Here is a 21650-nt window from a genome sequence, read left to right as displayed (position 1 = left end):
TATTTATTTCATTTTAGAGAGAGAAAGACAGAGAGAGCATGCAAGAGAGAAGGGCAGAGGGACAGGGAGAGAGAATCTCAAGCAGACTCCCTCCTGAGCACAGAGCTCCATCCTGGACCCTGAAATTATGACCTGAGCCGAAATCAACAGTCATACACTTAACCCACTGAAAAACCCAGGCACTCCTCAGCAAACAAATTTTTTGAAGAAAATCTGCAATATTCATTTTGAATTTTAGAAATTAAAAAAAATCAAGCTGATAAAATGGTTGTATTCTGAACTCCAAAGAACAATTTCTTATCATGCATCACAAATCAGAGGGAGAAAGGATTTGGGTTGTAGTGTTTGTTCGTTAGTGGCTCCCCACTGATAGTGTACCACTGATGCTGCCATTCAGTAAGGTGCCGGTTGCTAGTCCTCTAGTCCTCTGCTCAAAGATCACAGCATCAGCAGAAGCCTTGCAAGTTCCAAGGTGCTGATGCAACTGACATACGGCCGGTAACAAGCACCCCGAGGGAATTCACTAGCCCAATGTCAACTGCATACACAAGAGTCAAAACTGCAATTCCTGGATTTCCTCTTACACACACACACACACACACAAGGAGGAAGAAGAGCACTAAATATTGCTGTATGAACATCACTGCTTGTATTTATGTGGGGTTTTTCTAGTTGTATATACTTTATTCACGCCCACATCTCACCTGATATCCCCTAGCAGACACAGCCTATGAAAGAAAGAGTGATGTCAGAACGTGGTGCACAAGTGTGCATGCAGGTGTGTGTGTATTCTATATATACGATAACAGCAAGAACCACTGCACTAGAATGGCCCAAATGTAGAGTTTGCCTAATGGTTGATGAAACAAATAGGAAAATTCTTCTTATATGCAGAATACTTTATTATGCTGGATTTGAGTAGGAAATGCAGAATTTCACATAGATTCTAGAAGGGACAGCATTCAGTGAAATGATCAATCCACGTCTCAATTTTATATTAGGTAAACAGAAAATTCCCTTTCTACAGGGCCACAAACTAAATGGATGCTTTATGTAACATGGCTTTTCGTATGAGTATTCTGTCTATTCATTAAAAAAATAATTACCAGAAAGATCTTTTCCTGGAACTTTATTCCAACTTAGAATCTAGATATGAGCAAAAACCTTACAAGAATAATGGGGCACTTGGGTGACTCAACTGGTTGAGTGTTTGACTCTTGGTTTCAAGCTCATGTCATGATCTCACAGGTCACGAGATGGAGTCCCACATCTGGCTCCAACCTTAGTGAGTCTGCTTGAAGATTCTCCTCCTCTGCCCCCCCCCCCCCCACTCACACAGCACTCTCTCTCTCTCCTACTCTCTCAAATAAATAAATAAATCTAAAAAAAAAAAAAAAAAGAAAAAGAAAGAAAGACCTTACCAGGATAAGATTCTAATATTCAAGCTTCAGAAATCATTTCTGTACTGGTGCCTCGTTACACAAGATGAGGAAAATTAGTAGGACAAAAAGATGGACTTTAAAACTCATAATGCAAAAGAAAAAATTATGTCATAAAAAGAGCACAGAAAATAATAAAAGCTAACTCGATGACATGGATAATTAGCACCTGATGAATGGAATAATTATCCAAAGGCAATCAAGTTAATTACTTTAGTCTTCTTTTTTTGGCTTCATTTTATCACTGTATGTAAGTTTTTATAGCTAATCCACAGTAACTGAGTATGGAGAAATAAATGTAAGGTTCTTAAACTTCTTCGACTTTAACTGTTCATCAAAACCAAGGCTGTGCCCACGCATCTAACCCACGTAGGGTTAAAGGGAAAAACTAAGTATGTTATAATAACAAAAGGAAAAACTATATGCTTCTTAAAATATTTACCAAGATGTAACCATCTGAAATAAGCATAGAATAATTACTCCTTTTCCAAAGTGAGCCACCCAGAAGAACCCTACAGTTTGCCATCTTTCACTTGCTGCTTTTGAGAGTATAAATAAGGGCACACCAGTGGAACAGAACAGAGAGCCCAGAAATGGACCCTCGGCTCTTTGGGCAACTAATCTTTAATAAAGCAGGAAAAAACATCCGGTGGAAAAAAGACAGTCTCTTCAATAAATGGTGCTGGGAAAATTGGACAGCTACCTCCAAAAGAATGAAACTTGACCACTCTCTCGCACCATACACAAAGATAAACTCTAAATGGATGAAAGACCTCGATGTGAGACAGAAATCCATCAAAATCCTAGAGGAGAGCATAGGCAGCAACCTCTACGACATCAGCCACAGCAACCTTTTTCATGACACATCTCCAAAGGCAAGAGAAACAAAAGATAAAATGAACTTCTGGGACTTCATCAAGATAAAAAGCTTCTGCACAGCCAAAGAAACAGTCAAAAAAACTAAGAGGCAGCCCACGGAATGGGAGAATATATTTGCAAATGATATTACAGATGAAAGACTGGTATCCAAAATCTACAAAGAACTTCTCAAACTCAATACACGAGAAACAAATAAATCATAAAATGGGCAGAAGATATGAACAGACGCTTTTCCAATGAAGACATACAAATGGCTAAAAGACACATGAAAAAATGTTCAAAATCATTAGCCATCAGGGAAATTCAAATCAAAACCACACTAAGATACCACCTTACGCCAGTTAGAATGGCAAAAATTGACAAGGCAAGAAACAACAATTGCTGGAGAGGATACTGAGAAAGGGGATCCCTCCTACATTGCTGGTGGGAATGCAGGTTGGTACAGCCACTCTGGAAAACAGTGTGGAGGTCCCTTAAAAAATTAAAAATTAGAGGTACCCTATGATCCAGCCATTGCACTACTGGGTATTTACCCCAAAGATACAGACATAGTGAAGAGAAGGGCCATATGCACCCCAATGTTCATAGCAGCATTGTCCACAATAGCTAAATCGTGGAAGGAGCCGAGATGCCCTTCAACAGATGACTGGATTAAGAAGTTGTGGTCCATATATACAATGGAATATTACTCAGCCATCAGAAAGAACGAGTTCTCAACATTTGCTGCAACATGGATGGCACTGGAGGAGATAATGCTAAGTGAAATAAGTCACTTAGAAAGTCAATTATCATATGGTTTCTCTCATCTACGGAACATAAGAACTAGGAAGATCGGTAGGAGAAGAAAGGGATAAAGAAAGGGGAGGTAATCAGAAGGGGGAATGAAGCATGAGAGACTATGGACTCTGAGAAACAAACTGAGGGCTTTGGAGGGGTGGGGGGTGGGGGAATGGGATAGGCTGGTGATGGGTAGTAAGGAGGGCACGTATTGCATGGTGCACTGGGTGTTATATGCAACTAATGAATCATCGAACTTTACATCAAAAAAATTTTTTTTTAGTTTTTTAAATAAATAAAGGCAATGTGGATGGATCATGGGTGGCTTTTTAACTTTCCCTTTAAACTAAATGTGACTGGCAGTGTTTTTCAAACTCAAAGATGAAACCAGGTATAACCAATTAATTTAAAATAGAATGCCTACACTAACTCTCTAAAGACGAAAATACAAAACTAAAGTTAAAGTGACTGTAAACAACATAAAGTTTACAGCTTAGGAAGAGAAAGTGTTAATACCAATACTTCAAATTTATCAGCAGAGGAAAATAAATCATAAAATTGGAGTTCAAGGGAGAAAAAAAATGTAAGCAGCTTGCCATTGTATTTTGACACATTAGGGTCTGCTTTTTCTTTTCAAAAGCAAACACCCTATACTGATTAGTTAAGGTTTACATACTAAGCTGAAAAAAAAGACATCCTATGTTGGACATATCTACAATCTCAGACACCAAACAGTTTCTTTAGTATAGTCATATTTAAATCAAATTTTGAGTTGGGATTATAGCATTATAATATTTGTCAGAAGACCCCAGCAGCAACCAGGACTTCAAAAGGCTACATTTGCTATGTCAGAGGTCAAACTCCTCCATGCCAAAAGGGCAAAGAAAAAGAAAACTGCAGGTCTTGATCCTGATGTTAGATGGATGAGGGGAAATAGTTCCCCAAAGGACTATAACCACAAGTTAGGACTGAAATTTAAAAACAAACAAACAAAAAAGACTCTGAAGCAAAAATCTGATTTAAAATGTGCCCAGGTAAATAGAGTGCCCAAGCTAGTAGCAGAAGCAAAATATATTTCCCCCTCTGCAGGAAACCACCTTCAACCCAGGCCTGACACAATTACCACAAACAAAATTCCAAAGAAAGTGAGCAGCTCATGGCCCAAAATCACAAAACCTTGGGGCATGTGGGTGGTTCGGTTGGTTAAGTATCTACCTTTGGCTCAGGTCATGATCTTAGGGTCCTGGGATCAAGCCCCACATTGAGCCTCACATCAAGCCTGCTCAGCGGGGAGTCTGCTTCTCCCTCTCCCTCTGCCCATCCCCCTGCTCATGCTCTCTCTCAAATAAATTTTAAAAAATCTTTTAAAAAAATCACAAAAACCTTAAAATAATAAAAGCAACATGAGTGATTAAGAAGCAGGGGAAGGGGCACCTGGGTGGCTCAGTTAAGCATCGGCCCAGGTAGTGATCCCAGGGTCCTGGGATGGAGCTCTGCCCCCCGCCCCCCACCGTGTGCTCTCGCTCTCTTCTCTCTCTGTCTCTCATGCTCTCTCAAATAAATAAATAAAATCTTAGGGAAAAAAAAAAGGCAGGAGGAGAAAAGAAACTGACCCACCAAAAGACTTCGGTTATAGAAGTTATTGGAATATTAAATAATAGTTGAAATTACAAGGAGATAAGCAAATGTGAAAAAGAATCAAAATTCTAGAAATAAAAATACAGTAACCAATATTAAAGACAAAAGCAACAAAGTGAAATATTAGGCACAGCTGAAGTGAATTATTAAACTGCAAGTTGAAACATAAATTTTCCCAAATGCAATCAAGAGATTAAAAAGATAAGAGACAAGGAAGATAATATAGAAGGTCTAACAAACATGCAATTAGAGTTCCAGAAGGAGATCATTAAATTAATAGAGAGAGGAAATATTCAGGAGATAATAAACAGAGGTTTTCAGAATTCTTGAAAGATCCTAGTTCTCAAATGTAGTCTCTCTAATGCCAAGAAGATTTTTAATTCATACCCAGAAATATCAGATTGAAAATTCAGAAATAAGAGAGAGAGAGAGCGGGAGAATATCTGAGTATCTTTAAAAGATCTTAGAAGGAACCAGAGGGGAAAGATGGATTCCCCTACAGAGGAAAAAAAAAAAAATCACCTGACTGCTTAATTCTCAATGGCAATAGTAAAATTCAGAAAACAAGGGAATTATATTTTTTGATGTACCTAACGAAAATAACTGTCCAAATAGAACTCAATACCAAGGGGTCTCCCTTTCAAGAAACAAGGTGAAATAAAAGGATTATCCCACACAACAATCTCTCTCTCTCTCTCTCTCTCTCTCTCTAACACACACAAAGGTAAAAGGAAAAGTAAAGTATGTACTTCAGGCAGAAAAAAATGATCCCACATAAAAGGTCTGACATCCAAGAAGGAATGGTGAGAACAGATATTGATAAATACATGGTTAAACACAAAGATGCTGTATACAACAATAAAAGTAACATCTAACTTATGAAGGTAAAAGACAGGCTAGAACTAAAAAACTCAACAGCAATAATACATAAGTTGGAGTGGGTATCACAAGAGTTAAAAAAATTCCAAGGAATTTGCATTTTTTTAGAAGAACAGTGTATTAGTCTGCTGGGCCTAACATAAAATACCAAAGACTGGTGGTTTAAACAAGAGAAATTTATTTGCTAATAGTTGTAAAGGCTAGAAATCCAAGACCAAGGTGTTGTCAGGGTTGGTTTCTGGTGAGATCTCTCATCCTGGCTTACAGACAGCCACCTTCTCGCTGTGTCATCACATGGCCCTTCCTCTGTGCATGTGCAAAAGGAAGAGCGAGAGATCTAATGTCTCTTCCTCTTTTTTATATGAACACCAATATTCCTGGATTAGGGCCATACTCCTATGACCTCATTTAACCTTAATTGTCTCCTTAGAGGCCCCATCTCCAAATAAATTCACATTGGGGGTTAGAGCTTCAACATATGAATTCTGGGGAGACACAATTCAGTCCACATTAGAAGGCAAAGATATTAACTTTAGACAATATCATTATGAGTATGCATAGTAAAATTATCTGGGTATCCACTAAAAAAAATAGATACTGAGTGTAGAAAATCTCCTAACCCTCAAAATAAAAAGAACACTAAAAGGGCACCTAGGTGGCTCAGTCGGTTAAGCCTCTGCCTTCGGCTCAGGTCATGATCTCAGGGTCCTGGGATCAAGACCCACATAGGGCTCCCTGCACAGCGCGGAGCCTGCTTCTCCCTCTCCCTCTACAAGCCCGCTTGTGCGCTCCCTCTCTCTCTCTCACTCTCTCTCAAATAAATTTAAAAATCTTAAAAAAAAAAAAGAATACTAAAGAAAGTAGAAAATCAATCTATCCAAGAGAAAGCAACAAAGGAGAGGAGAAAGACACAGAAAAAGTAGAATAGAAAATACGTCATAACACAAGAATAAATGAATCTGAATATACCAGTCTTCATTCTAAATATAAAAAGACTAAACTCTAAAGCAAACATCCAGCTACACGCTATTTACAAGAGATATATCTAAAAACACTAGCTATATCAAGTTGATCATAGAGAACCCTATATCATAGCAAAGAAAAAACATTAAGTCAAAAAGGGCTATTAGAGACTTAGAAGGTCATTATATATGATAAAAAGCCTAACTTACCATACAATATTTAAAAATCTAATCTTAAAAGCATCTAATAACAAACCTCAAAATATGTAAAGCAAAGGTAAATTATCTAGACGAAACTGACAAATCCATTATTATAATTTTTCAGTAACTGAATGATCAAGGAGACAAAACTCTCAATAAGGGTAAAGAATATTTAAACCACACAGTTAAAACTTTCATCTTACGGATACACACGGACCTACATGGAGCACTGCACCAAGAAACTGAAGAATACACATTATTTTCAAGTTACACATGGAACATTTACTAAAAAGAGAACATTTGCACTAGCCCATGAAGCTTACATCAAAAAGCATCAAAGAACCAGTATGATAGAGACCACATGCTCTGACCACATCACAAGTAGGCTGGAAATAGATCAGCAGCAACAAGTAAGTATGTTTAGAAATTAGGAAACACCGTTTTAAAGAAATAACAGCAAATAGCACTGTATGATAAAAAACACTACATAAGAATTTCTGATAAGCAGCTAATGTAGTGATTCAAGGGAAATTAACTGTCCTCTAATAAGACAAGATTCACAGTGAATGAGCTAAGCACCCAACCTAAGAAATTAGAAAAATAGCAGAATAAACCTGAAAACACAGAAGAAAGAAAATAAAAGACAAGAATGAAAGAGCTGGGAAACAAGCACATAATAGAGATAATCAGCAATACCAAAACCTGGTTCTTTGAACAGATTAAGAGAAATTACACACCTGAGGATTGAAGGAGCCAGAGAACTTGGCAAATCATGAGCTTTAAAAAATTAGGACATATCACAGATGCAGCAATGATTAAACAGATAAAAGAATATCATGGAAAACTTTATGATAATACTTGTGCTTTTGAAAACCTAGTTACAATGACAAATGTTCCTTAACAGTAGAATGGATAAACTATGGAATTCATACACTAAAACGTGAACAAAAATGAAAACAAATTATGGCTACAAACATTGACAAATCTCAAAAACATAACAGTGAACAAATAAGCAAGCATAAAAGTATATGTAATATATAATTCTCTTTAATCAAGTTCAAAACTAACCAATGCTAAAAGAATACGCTGCTTTCAGGATAAAGCGAGCATTGTCATTAGGTGCGGAATGAGGAAATTGAGGGATTCTAGGTATATCATACTTTTTAATCTTGGTAGTAGGTCATGGGTATTCAATTATTTTAACTTACAAATATGTTCTATGTACTTTTATACGTACAATGTACTTCACAATAAATGTTCTTTTAAAAAATTTCATGGTAAAATCAGTCTCATGTAAACAATGAACATTCACATGATCTCCTGAAAAAAATTTACCTTTTCAATCTTTCCATGCCTGTGACAGTCTATGCCAAAATACAAAGACATGGTTCTTGTTCTCTGAGATATTACAGAGGGAATGATACTCCCCTAAACAAAAAATTCATGCTGAAGTGCGTACTAAGGGAACAGAGAACCTCAGACCAACTTGCAGAAACGAGGAAAGCAGATTGTTTCACAGTGGAGAAAACAATGTCTGAAAAAAAGAATAACTGGCCCAGAAAATATGTTTGGTGTGTATGTGTTTACTTTCTCTTTCCTTTTACATCCAGGACCAAATTCTAAAAATGAAAAATATGCCTGAAAATGCAAATGTGACTCTGCATTCCTTAGGGTCATGTTTGATGGCTACGTGTAACTATGGTCATAAAAATGAAGGGGAGAACTTCTCTCTACGTTTAACCATCTGTCCTTAAGTTTCCACACATGACCTTTTCCTGGTTTTGCCCATTTTTATCTCTAGTTTTGTTCCTAGAAGTGACCATGTTTCTGTGATAGCCAGATTGCTACTTACCTGGTTTCAAAAGGTAATTTCTGGTTAAGATGAGTTTTTACATTAATGACAGAATGGGAAAAAGATATAGATAAAATACAGATATACAGAAACAGACCCATTAATACAGGACATTAAGAGTCCCAGAGTTGGCAGCAAAGGACAGAAAACAGGACATTTTTAAATCCTGAAGATGATTACATAGGAAACAATACCTACTCCTTCTACCACACAGCAATTGTGTATGGATATGGGGGCAGCAGGTCAGATGCTATATCGCAAGGAGACTGAAAATGGAAATGGAGAACGTTCTCAGGGCAAATTAAAACTGCTGTACCTGTTTAGATGGTAATAGCATTTACAGCTATGACCAAGCACTAGTGAATGGTTTGGTGTGGAGGCTGGACCTTACAGTTGAGTACTTAGAAATACCTAAGGTTATTTCATTTAGATAAAGCCCTAGTCAGTCATGTCTGGGTTCAAATCCTATCCAACTTGAGCATTTCATATGACACTGATAAGAAAACTGCAGAAGGCAATGAAGGAAAAGTATAACCAAGTCTATAGATTAGATATTGAGAATAATAAAGTGACTTAAGGTCAACAAGAAACATCAATGCCCTTTACCCCTACCAAAAAAATCTACTTCTAGGGCTTTACTCAAATGGATAATCACAGATATGTATGAAAAACTGAGCTATAAGATATTTACTACTATATAGTAGCAAAAAACAAAAAAGTTAAACCTGTCTGATATTATGGTATATCCCCAATAAATTATGTTACATTCATAGACTACAATATTATTCAGTATACAAAATGTTATGAAAGATCACTCCATGATATGCAACGTGGTTCATTCTTGTGTGAAAATTAAGAAGAAATATATAGTGGGGCGCCTGAGTGGCTCAGTTGATTCAGCCTCTGACTCTTGATTTTGGCTTGGGTCATGACCTCCAGGTCGTGAGATCATGCCCCGCTTTGGGCTCCGTGCTGAGTGTGGAACCTGCTTCAGATTCTCTCTCCTCTGTCCCTCCCCCCCCAAAAAAGATTAAAATTTTAAAATTAAAATTAAAAAAAGAAATACATGGTATAGTATCATTTTTAGAAACTGAAATATTATAGTATTTTTCTACATTATATAAAAATATACACCAAAATGTTAACAATTGTTAACATTTTTTCTTGTCTGTTTGTTCAGGGTTTTTTTGGTTTTTTGTTGGTCTGGATTTTCTAAATTTTCTATAATGAACATGTGTCACTTCCATCATAAGAAAAAAATATCTATTATAGCATAAGGATGAAAAATAAAGATTTGAAACCTTACAATAGCAACTACTTACAGAATATGGAAACAAAAATGAGAAGTTCCCAACATCACTACACGTCTCTGTAGGAACAAATTTACCCAAAGCCTATTTATGGAAAATGGGGGAGCTTCAAATCCAAAACTCCTCTCATGAAAGAACTCAATAATTCAAAAAAAGGAAAAGTGTCTAAGAAGTACTGAATGGGAACTAGCTGAAGGAATAAAAGAACAGACTTCCTGCTACTGGTGGGCAGCGTAAAACTTCAGAAGGTACTACAGTTTGGGCAAACCGTATCAAAATGGAGCAGGAAGACAGCCTACTTCACATCTGGCCTGGAGGTAATGGCAAAAATAAGCTAAAACGATTAAAAGAATGGGTTTTTAATGCAAGTACACATTAAGAGTTGTGCCCAAAATGCAACACTTTCCCCTCTGGAAGCCAATGGATGTTAGCCTGGAATAGTCCCTTTCCACTCCACCCTGCTTTGAATCCGTATCCTCCCAGGACCAACTTAGATCAAAAAACCTGCAGCAGACATCCTCAGCCAGAGACTGTACTGAACACCTGACACAAATGTTAACTGATTCTTAGGTAACTTTCAGTTGAAACTTTTATTCTGATCCAAACTTCAAGCGTCTTTAAATGCCTGCAAATGTTCTTTCTCTAAAATGTGTTTAAAAAAAAAAAACAAAAAACAAAACAGGAAGAGGTGACAGCATCTCCCTTTGGAAGGTAACAGCTAGAACAAAGAATCACGGCTCTTCTGCACGACCTCCTCAAGGCAGAACATTTAGGGTTTCCATATAAAACATTTTACCTAACGTGTTTTTTTAATGCTTTCATGATATAGACAAGACTTAGTCAATTGCGAGAAAAGAAGCTAAAGAGCAGCTTTGGTCAAAAACCCCAACTGGCATGTAAAACTTATGGCTAAAATGACACTAAGGGTTTCAACTGAAAATCATCTAAGAATTGATGAACATATATGCCAGGTGATTAGTTATTTGTACAGTATTTGGTTGGGAATGTTTTTCAGTCTAAACTGGGCCTAAGAGAATATAATTTCTTCAGAATTATCACCCAAAGGAAATATTGATAATAACAGTGTTATTATTCATTTCAATTGGTGATCCCTAGACGACCCTCCTAACTGCAAATATACACTCTTTTGCCCAAGGTCTGAAAGCTATGTTAAAATCCAACCTTCCCAACTCTTCCTTACATTTTTAATAAACACGAATGAGCTTTCCAGTATATTAAGCTAGAGTTCCATGGTTGAATTTTCTGAGTCTTCTGTCATACAGACAGAAATGAGAACAAATTACTTTTACCAGTCCTGTCCGAATTTGCCAGCATAGAGGCTAAAAGGCACTTTATCCTATGTGTCAAACTCAAAGACTGAAACAGCTCACTGTCAGCTTCAAAAGCCATTTTTTACAAGCATGGCACACTGCCTCAAGCCAACTAAACACTGAAGCATGTTGGGCTGCCCAAACTGCAAATTATTTGGAATGTTCTCCATGTTTTGTGGTTACGAAAGTACCTATTTTGTGGATCATCCAGTTAAAATCAGGGCCACATCTGACCTTAAACAAAAAATTCCCAGGAAACTGAAACTATAATTGACCAAGATCCCATCAGTTCCGAAAGGCTGTGATCTCAGGCTCATAATCAAATATCTCAAATGTTATTTTTTGAAAGCCAAAGAGACAACATAAACTCAATGAAACACATTACTGTCTGTTTCAAGTAAACACTAAGAACTCACTCTAAAACACAGCTCATAGTTACAAAAAAGGAATAAAATTGCCACCTGCAACAATGTAAAGGGCATTTGTGGCAAATATAAACACAAATATAAACACATTTTTTTAAAAAATGCCTAGCAAATAGAGCAAAAATCAGTCTAAAAGATTATTTCACTTCATTCCTAATTTTCATACACATGTTAAAATGTAGCCGCTTCAGCTGTGGAATGTGATAAGAAATACTCCAAAGCTTTGCTTGTAGTGATTAGAGCACTGTATCATAGCTATTATTTTCCCAAGCATTAATGGGTACCTCTTTCAAATCAAATACTTATTTAGGACACCATTCACAAATTGGAGGACTAAAACTTCCCAAGGTTTGCCTCCCACGCCTTCAAGATCTACTCTCTAAGTCTCAGACCTTCAGAGAATGCCCTGAAGGCCATTTTTGAAGTGTTAAAAAAGAAAACATCATATTGACAAGCTAATTTTTTCCTAGGGATTCCTCTACTGAAGATAAATTACTGAAGCATGAGAAATGCCTGCTTCAATCATCCACTGATGGGATAATTCAGTCCATTTTAATAAACATGTGGTTAAGATCGTTGGCATATGGCCCCCTGGTACAAGCCTTGTGCAAGAACAAGAACACATGGGAAAACACAGTATTTTTTAACTTAACTGATATTGATGAAATTGATGAAAATGCTGAAGAGATGACAAGCCTTAACGGGAACTATTTTTAGCTTCTGATCTCTTATACCTGTGTTTCTAGTGCATGTATATTATCAAGTCCCTATATAGTTCTCCCTGTTACAGATATACAGATATATAAATATGTAAGTATAGATATAGACAGACAGATATGGATTTTGTAAATATATGTGTGTGCATATGTGTGCGTGTGTGTGATATATACATATTTAGCTTTAAAAAGAATAATTCAGAGGCACCTGGCTGGCTGAGTAGACAGAGCATGAAACTTGATCTCGGGGTGGTGAGTTAAAGCCCCACATCTGGTGTGAAGATTACTTAAAAAAAAAAAAAAAAAAGCATCATTCATAAAACAATCATTTCAAATCAAATAAACCATATACAAAACGTCAAAATTGTTAAATTTCCTAGAAAATAGTGTATTCTAGGAACTAAGGCCCACCCACCTTAGAACCCCAAATTTCACTGAATACAGTACTTTCCTGACTGGACTACAGCAAACTTAAGTAAAACGTAACTGCAGTGAGGATTTTAAGTATGTGACTTTTTCTAAGCAAATTTTTTTTCCAAGAACGGTCAATGTGCTGCAAATTTTCAGAAAATGCTTGGACAGTGAGCTCTTTTTTTTTTAAGTTTCAGTTCTGGTATATTTGACAGCAGAGTGATAAAATTTTACTCAGAGAGGAAAATCTATATCCCAAACAAAATGTTGTAGTATTAATGGTTATTCTGGAATGGTTTCCTTTCAAAACTTCCTCACTACAAATGTTTCCTCCAATACCCCCTCTCTATTTTGATAATATTTTTTCACACAGAGATTATACATAAAGCATATTAACTGAGAATTTAAATACTTCTGATATTCTTTTCTTTAAATAAGCTCCCTCATTCTATTTTAAATGTTTAAAATAATCTAGATGATGTAATCAATTATGTCACTAAAACTCTGGCTATGCAACACTTCACAAAATATAGGGACTTTTCATCAGCACCTTCGATTTGCAGCTGACACCAGATGCATGCCACGTGAGTGGAGAGAACAGAAACAGGATTAGACCTGGGGGTGTGAGAAAATGGGCTTCCTTCACCCACAGGACACATGAAAAAAGAAAACTTACCCATTTGTGTAATAAATGTACTCATATATTAGGTTTCATCAAAATAATTACACATATTACATACCTCATCCAAGGGTAAAACTGTCTTAAGTAATGTCGGATTATGCAAGAAACATGAGGGTGTGTGTTTTTTTATGATTCTTAGAAACACTACCCTTGAAATTAGTTGAAGCCTTTTAATCTAAGACATAATGAAAACCATATTCACCAATAAACAAATAAAGAGAAAATCCTATCTTAAACGGTATGGTTAAAACCTCACCTTGCTTCACCGAAAAAACTGCTTACCTACTACGAGGGATACCTGTATTTCGTAAGTATCCAGACCAGTCTAAATATCTAATCAGAGACTACAGGATCACTTTGAAATTTTGGGTCAACCCCAGGGGACATATCATAAACATATATTGTTGGGGTGTGTGTGTGTGTGTGTGTGTGTGTGTGTGTATAGCACCCTGAACCTGAAAGATATTTTAAAAAAAAAAAAAAAACCACCAGAATGTTTCCCAAAAGGGGCGGGGAAGCGAGGACTTAAAATCAGGGCGACGCTGAAAACCGACCAGGGCTGAAAGACAGACACACAGCGCCGCAAGCTCACCCACATGTAAGAGGCAAGCTCTCAAACTGCTGGAGCTCCCGGGGAGCCTCCCGACTTGGGCAAACGAGGTGAATTTCACCCCTAAAGAGGGACGAAAGCACAGTGTAAAAGTTCAAGAGGATTCCATTCCCCTTCCTCTTACTCCCGGCACTTAGCTTCGGGAGGAGAAAGCCCGGCAGAGAAAAAGCCGGCGTTGGGTGCCAACCTGCAGCCGCCCAGTTTCCTAGAAGGCCCAACTGCTCCAGCGGGCAGGGGATGGCGACAGGGGGCGTCGGGAAGCGAGGCGGGCGGCACCCGGAGAAACCGAGTCCCGACCGGGCCCCCACCGTGCGGCGCGGGCTGCAGAAATCACTCAAGTTCAGCCGAAAACCTTCCCGAAAACCCGAGCTTCTCCTGCACAACTTCGGTCTAACCAGCTCCTTCTCTGCCACACGCTCCGCCCAACAGCACAGCCTCCCCAACGCGGCGGATCGAAGCGCTCCCCGCGGGCGGGTACCTGTCCGGGGGCCGAGGACCCCAAGTCTCACCTCATACAAAGGGCTGCGCGCGGGCGCCTACCGAAGAACCCAGGGAGCATGGCCCCATCCAGTCCCTCTCGGAACTTTCCTGACATAGCACTTCTCTCTGCTGCAGAAAACGACGCTTGAAGGCAGAGGAGGAAGGGGAGGAGGCGGTGGTGGCGATCCAAGCGGCGGCGGCGGCGACGGTGGCGGCGGCGGGAGCTGGAGCAGAAAGTGAGGAGCATCGCGGGCGAGCGCCGCCGCCTCCCAATCTGCCGAGGGGTTCCCGCCCCCAGGGTAACCAAAGCTCCCTCTTAAAGGCGCCCGCCGCGTTTTAGGACGCGAGGTGAGGGGGAGGAGGGAGTGGGGGCGGAGGCAAATAAAGAGGGAGGGGGCAAGCTGAGCCCGAGCGATTCCGGAGGCCGCTGTCCAGGCTGCCCCCAGGCTGCCGCGCTCGCCCGTTTCCGGCTGCTCCCCCGACTCTCCGCCTGATCTGGTTACCCCTCCCCCTGGGCAAAGGTAGGACAAGTGCTGGGACCCGGCACCCGCCGTTGGCTTGCGCCAGAATTGCCCCTGGAACTTCGCCCAGTCTCCTCACCGCCCCCATCCTTTTCGGGTCCTGTTTTCTTGCCACCACCGCAGCGCCGCCGTCGCCCGCGCCCCCAAAGCCCTTGCGCGCCGCTGGCGACTGCCCAGTGGAATTGCGTTTCCTCGCATGGGTCCCGCATATTCTTCCTCTGTCTCCCACACAGTGATGAGGGTCTCCCCAGGAGCGCTGGAGACTGAAATAACTAGATAGGCCAGTGGGGGCCCCAAAACTATACCTGAAAGTGTCATAGCCAAATGTCCTGCTTTATACCCTGTGCTCGGTTTTCCGATGGCTAATTGCCAGATGGCCTCCAGCTGGATTTCTTGAACTGTTGACTTTGACTTTCATCAACAGAGATTGGCTGTAAAGATCCCCAGAATGAACTCAGGAGGACCCTCCAGAAAACTCACCATCTTAAGATTTAAATAAAGCTGGGAAATATTGCTTTCAAGTAACAAGTGATACTGTTTTCCTAGCCGGCATCAACATTTGTGATCGCTGCTGAGGCCGCTGGGAGGTGTGCGCAGCGTGGAGATGCCACGGAGACAAGCAGCGTCAGCTGCCCTCAATGCGTTAGGAACCGACCACAGGAACAGTGGGTGTGGGTAGCAGAGGGCTTGCTTTTCTACCTCAGGGCTCCAGTTCTTACTTCTTTGTACTTCTGGGCTTCAGGATAGGCTGTCCTGTGTACCCTGCACAGTGTCCTCTGGCTGAGATGGAAATGGGCCCACAATTCAGGGTTAAGATCCAGCCTGGGCTACGAAGAACTGCCTCCCTGGGGGGTGGGCTCAGAGGGAGTGGTAGATTCTAGTTCACACAAAAGCACTGGCATAGTAGCCTGAGACTGGACCTCAGTGCGGCCATCTGCAGCTGTATAACAGGCACATGCTGATGTGTGGAGAAGAGGGCAGGGAGACAATGTGCAAAAGGGTGGAGCAATTTCTCTTACAATGTGGAGCAGAAGTGAGCCTTGGGCTCTATAAGAGCAGGAGATGTGGTCCTTCCTGGAGCAAATATGAAGATGAGAGAGGAGGTTGGCAGTGAACAAGAGGCAAGATATCTTGCTATTAGGATAAAGTCCTATATAGTCAAGATAATTGGAGGTGATAGGTACCCAACTCAAAGTGACTCAAGAAAACCTATAGTGGAGGAGATTGGAATGTATTGGCTCATATGCTTAAAATCCCAAGAGTAGATGCAGAAAAAAAAAAAAAGGAAGAGGAAGAAGAATTTTTTTTAATCTTTCTTTTTCTCCAGATGCTCAAAGAATGTTAGGACTCCATTTCTCTCCATATTGTGCTGGCTTTCATTGTTCGGGTTTTGTTTTCTCTAATCAGGGCCTAGACTTTGACAGCCCCAGACTTACTTTCTCCTCCAGCGTCCTTAGCACCTGATCCCATTAGCAAGAGAACAGGCCGAGGAATGAGTCTTATTGGACTCACTTGGATCCTACTCCCATCTCTGAACTGAGCGTTATAACCATGGGTTTGAATTTGCAGTGCAGGTTGGGGTCACTCAACTGTGTCTGAAAAAGATCAAGGGAGATAGCTTTAGTGCCCCCCAGCCTGTATACCTAAACCTGAGTGGAAGAGAGGAGGTTCCCCAAAGGAAAATAGTTTTGCTAACAAAGAGAAAATGAACATTGAGTAGGTAAAGACCATAGATGACCCACTCCCAGCAGCCCCCATTCCGCACCACACACACACACACACACACAGCACCAAAGGGACTGAGTACCTCTCTGGCTTCTCCACCAAGAGCCTCAGGACCAGAAGAATGCCAATGGTCTTGGGATTACAGTTAGCCACATCCTTTGGCCTCAGAAGCCCTTGGAAAGGTGCTCAGTGATATTTAACAACCACTTGCAAACAAACAGTATTCAAAATGTAACTGTATTCAATCATTTTTTTCCTAAATCATGATACCTCTGCTTCCACATGCCCCTAACTCCACATTCCTTTTTAAGCGTTGTGTTATTATATAATCAATTCAACTTGATAAGAGCCCATGGAAATGTCTTGTTACCTATACAATGTGTTCATTCAACTAGAGAGAGAAATGAGGCCTATGAATAATCACATTTCAGCATCCAAGGGACACAGGGCCCAACCTCATTTTCAAACTCCAAAAAGTTTTCTTTAATCTTTTCAGACAAAGCACAGAGGAGTTTACATTTTGCCTACCAAAAATGCCAGTTTCAGGCTTTTTTCTTCCCACACAATAACTTTCCTTGTAGTTGCTCACAAAAATGTTTCATATTTTCTTCCTTCATTTCTGGATTTTATAGAAGTTTGTATGTATCATAAAAAAAATAGACTTAACAACCTGGAGGAGACTTTAGAATGAACCTAAAAGAGCCCCCTTCATTTCATGGAAGAAATGAAAGCTCAGAAATTGACTTGTGTAGGATTGTGCGGCTATTTTTGGCATCTGTGTTGTGCCCAGCTCTGGGCTCGACATTTCAAAAAGTACAGAAACAAAAGCATACAATATGGCCACTATCTTCAAAATAGGCTAAATTTAGTCAAGGAGACATTAACCATCTAAGATATTATAAGACAGTTATAGAGAATCACAACATACCACATAATTTAGTATTTAAAAATTGTGGTGAGCTGTGTGTTACCTGTAGGCCTTGAAATAAGAGACACCATAAACTGGAGTCGTCTGAGAAGCACTTTTAAGCCAGGAACCACCTTGATGGTCTTTAAAAAATGCAGAGGAAAAAAAAATGGGCTCTCCATGTGAGAAAACAAACAAACTGAGAAGGCACTCTTGGAGGGAAGATCCTCCCATGTGTTTGTAACAGAAAGGAAGTCTGTACTGTCATGGTTTAGAAGAGTTTCTAACTGCAAGTCGTGAGATCATTTTAGTGGGTTTTGAGGAGCATTTTTTTAATTAAATAAAACAGAATATCCATGTGCATTATACTTAATAAGATTAAGTATTGTTTGTTAAGCTTGTGTTTCATTATGTTATATGTTCTTAGCTATGACGTAAATTTTTTATCTTACTTTGGATTATGTTCAAAAAAAGTTCAAAAGCGCCTAGTTCAGAAGCCAGACAGACTGGATGTGAAAGTCTGCTTTGTAGCAAGACATCGATTGAATAACATCCCTCCAAGGATCGGTTTCTTTATGTGCAAGAGATATTCAGCCCAGTCCTTTGCACAGAATGAGACCTATGAATGGCACCTCTTATTTGCTGGCCGTGGAGATAAGAGAATCACCTGAAGAAATTTGTCAAAATCCCAGTACCTGGGACCCACCCCTAGAGAACCAGACTCGATTCTAAGGGAGAGTCTGCACATCAGTGTTTAAAAGCTCCCCGGGTACAGTCATGGCTACAGACGCCGGGGCTGGACCCGTAGCAGAGCCCATCTTGCACCTGAGGAACATGGTGAGACGCTGTCTCTTTCTTAAGTAGGCACGTGGATCTTCATGATTTATGTCTCTATTTACCAAGCAATAGGTAGCACGTTAGGTCATCAGCAGAATTCTAACTCCTTTGGGCTCTGAAAATCTTCAACTGTGGTGCAAACCACTCATGGTTTAACTCAGTCAGCAACACAGCATGGATCCTGAGTCATAATCTCTTACATATCTCTCCAAGTGTACAATTTATGGTCAGTTACCAGCATACAGTGGTTTCCGGAGGTGTTAAAAAGCAATAAAAAAAAAAAAAACACCAAAAATTCCCTAAGGAAGAGGAAAAGGGCTAGAAGCGAATGGCATTGGAAATCCATAAGCTAAATAATTAGCAAATGACTCATTAAATTTCAGCTATTTTCATCCTGACTTTTAATAGTGCAGTTTCTAAATATACTAATTAGTGATGTGCTTTTTGTAATCTTACATTTAGTAATCCCTAAGTGTTCGTGTCTTAGACGTTTTTCCCCTATACAGTCAATCCCTTTGTGTATGAAGCAGGAGACGCTTTCTTCAAATACAGATTGTCCAAGAGACTCAGAACCGGTTCTTCTGCCTAGTCATCTTGTCTCTGTAAATTTTGGCACTTTTTTTCTTTCTTTTTTTTTTTTATTCGGTTGGGCAAAGATAATAATGTAGAACGGTTTTGATTCTCACCAAAGAGACAGAGCAACTGAGATAAGAAAGGAATAAAAAACCTAAAACCTAAAATTCCAACGACCAGACCTTATGTGCAACATGATATAACAAAATCAGAAGTACCCAGAACCACTCTCAGGTGTTCTTGTCTAAGATAGAATCTGAATCTAATCAAGCCTCTAGAACTAATAGGAAATACAGGGGACCGAGGACGGAGTTCGAAAACCAAACCACCTCACGAAAGCAACCAGCCAAATCCAGAATGTCAAAAGTTCAATAAAAAAAATGACCTGGTTACTCTACCAAATCAATGGCATGAAAAAACAAGGGCCTGATTGAAGACTAAAAGAGATTTAACAATCATGATCATGAGACACCTGGGTGGCTCAATTGCTTGGGCGTCTGACTCTTGGTTCAGCTTGGGTCGTGATCTCAACGTTGTGAGATGGAGCCCCATGTCCTGCTCCACACTCAGGAGGGAGTCTGCTTGGGATTCTCTCTCTCCCTTTCCCTCTGCCCCCCCCCCCCCGCATGCTCTCTCTTTCTCTCTCTCTCAAAAGATTAAATCTTTTTTTTTTTAAGATTTTATTTATTCACTTGACACAGAGAGAGAGAGCACAGCAAGGGGAGCTGCAGGCAGAGGGAGAAGCTGAGCAGGAAACCCGATGAGGGGCTCAGATAACTAGTAATGAAGCTGTTTTTTTTTTTAAATGAGTCAATTAAAAATATTAAGTGAATAAAAAGTGAATAAAAGATATTTTGAGAATATGACAAAATTTGTGAAAGTGTTTCATATCTAAGAGTTTTGAAATTCTGTCTTTATCTGTAGAAGGAGAAAGAGGCCTTATAGCTCACACGCTGCAAGCCCAGTTGAGCAGGAGTTTAACTAGAAATGCGAGGTAGTGCAGCAGATAAATAAATCCTTTGATAATTTCAGTTCTATTTCTAGTGCCACCGTGATGGAGGGACCTGGGGCGGTTGGTTAGCTAACCTCTTCAACCCTCAGTTTCTTCATCTGTATATTGGGAATAAGAATGAAGTATTATGAGGATTAAATAAAACATTCATCCAAAACATTTAACATAGTCTCTGCTACAGTTAATGTCAGTACATGTTGGAACCATCACTAATGACACCAAGTTTGTATTTTTCTGGGTGTTCTTTTATCTCATTTCCTTTTAGGAAGTTTGGAATAACAGGCAGCTGATTTGAAATTTTTCCATTAAGAAATGTAACTGACAATGTTCAGTATCATTTTCACTAACTGTGAGGTTTTTTTCAGCATGAATTTTTTTGACACGTGAAGTGGTTCTTACCATGCCAATAGTAAGTTTGATCACCTATTATCTCCTTTGTAATCACTCATTTTTCATATAATTGAAAAAATAATTTTTAAAAAATATATTTAAAAAAACAACTATAACTGGCCCTTACAAAAGGTATCACTTCAATCACTTTAATACCACTGTCTGTCTCTTTATGTATCTATGTAACTGTACGCATTAAAACTGTTAAATTTTTTTCACTCCCCAAGGGCCAATTTTTGAACGTATGATTTAGTATAGCATAAGAAAAACAACAATTGGAAGTATTATTCAACACCTGTTTTTTGTTTTTTAAGATTTTGTTTATTTATTTGACAGCGAGAGAGGGAGCACAAGCAAGGGGAGTGTGAGAGGGAGAAGGAGGCTTCCTGCCGAGCAGGGAGCCCGATGCAGGGCTCGATCCCAGGACCCTGGGATCATGACCTGAGCCGAAGGCAGACGCTTAATGGCTGAGCCACCCAGGTGCCCCCCAAAATAAAATATTTTTAAAATAAATAAATAAAAATAAAACACACCACCCAGCTGTTCTGAGGAATTCCACCTCACTGCCAGCCTGCTGCTGTAAAGATCCAGCCCTGCATTCACTGAGGCCACACTCCCCTTGGCCTGCACTGAGCCGGCGACAGAGAATGGCAGGGGCACTAGTGTTGCCCACTCCTGCAGACGTGGGACTTCTCTAACAGACAGCTTTGGCTCCAGGACTCCTCATCAGACTGACCAAGACTTTTTGACAACCATGCTACAGTCTGAAATTCTTCGTCCCCAGTCGTCCTTCCTCCTTCTGTTCCTTGCACTCTACTGAGACCCGCATCATGGTCTGAAGGCTCTCGCTACTTCCTACATCCTCCTCTTTATCCTTACCTACACTTCCACCAATAAATCTCTGACACACCTCATCACATCTTGGTGCCTGCTTCTTGGTGGATGAAGACAGACAAACTCACGTAACATGAAGTTGACAGCTAGGAAACACTTTTAAGAGCATAGCTGCGGTTTTGTTAGAAACTGTAGGGAAGTCGTGGCACCAGCCTAGGGGAGCTACAAGGAGTCAGTGTGTGCTTATTTTGCTCAATAC

At 39.8% G+C, this 21650-nt stretch overlaps 1 protein-coding gene across 2 annotated transcripts in view; it reads right to left on the bottom strand.

The window, feature by feature from the left end:
- Positions 1-14887, bottom strand: part of GPR63 (G protein-coupled receptor 63) — a 51807-nt gene extending 36920 nt beyond the window's left edge. Inside the window, exons 1-2 of one of the 2 annotated variants that reach the window (XM_057311177.1) lie at positions 14622-14887; positions 12618-12695 (exon numbers count right to left, since the gene is read on the bottom strand). The gene's annotated coding sequence lies outside the window, so the exon portion shown is untranslated. The remainder of the gene's footprint in view (positions 1-12617; positions 12696-14621) is intronic. The other variant, XM_026511777.4, reaches the window with a different exon arrangement.
- Between the last annotated feature and the right edge of the window lie 6763 nt (positions 14888-21650).

The sequence above is a fragment of the Ursus arctos genome, unplaced genomic scaffold (genome assembly GCF_023065955.2).
Source record: "Ursus arctos isolate Adak ecotype North America unplaced genomic scaffold, UrsArc2.0 scaffold_13, whole genome shotgun sequence".
NCBI classification, from domain to species: Eukaryota; Metazoa; Chordata; class Mammalia; order Carnivora; family Ursidae; genus Ursus; species Ursus arctos.
The sequence above is the reverse complement of the archived record's forward strand: the minus strand, read 5'-3'. Positions and strand labels throughout refer to the sequence as shown.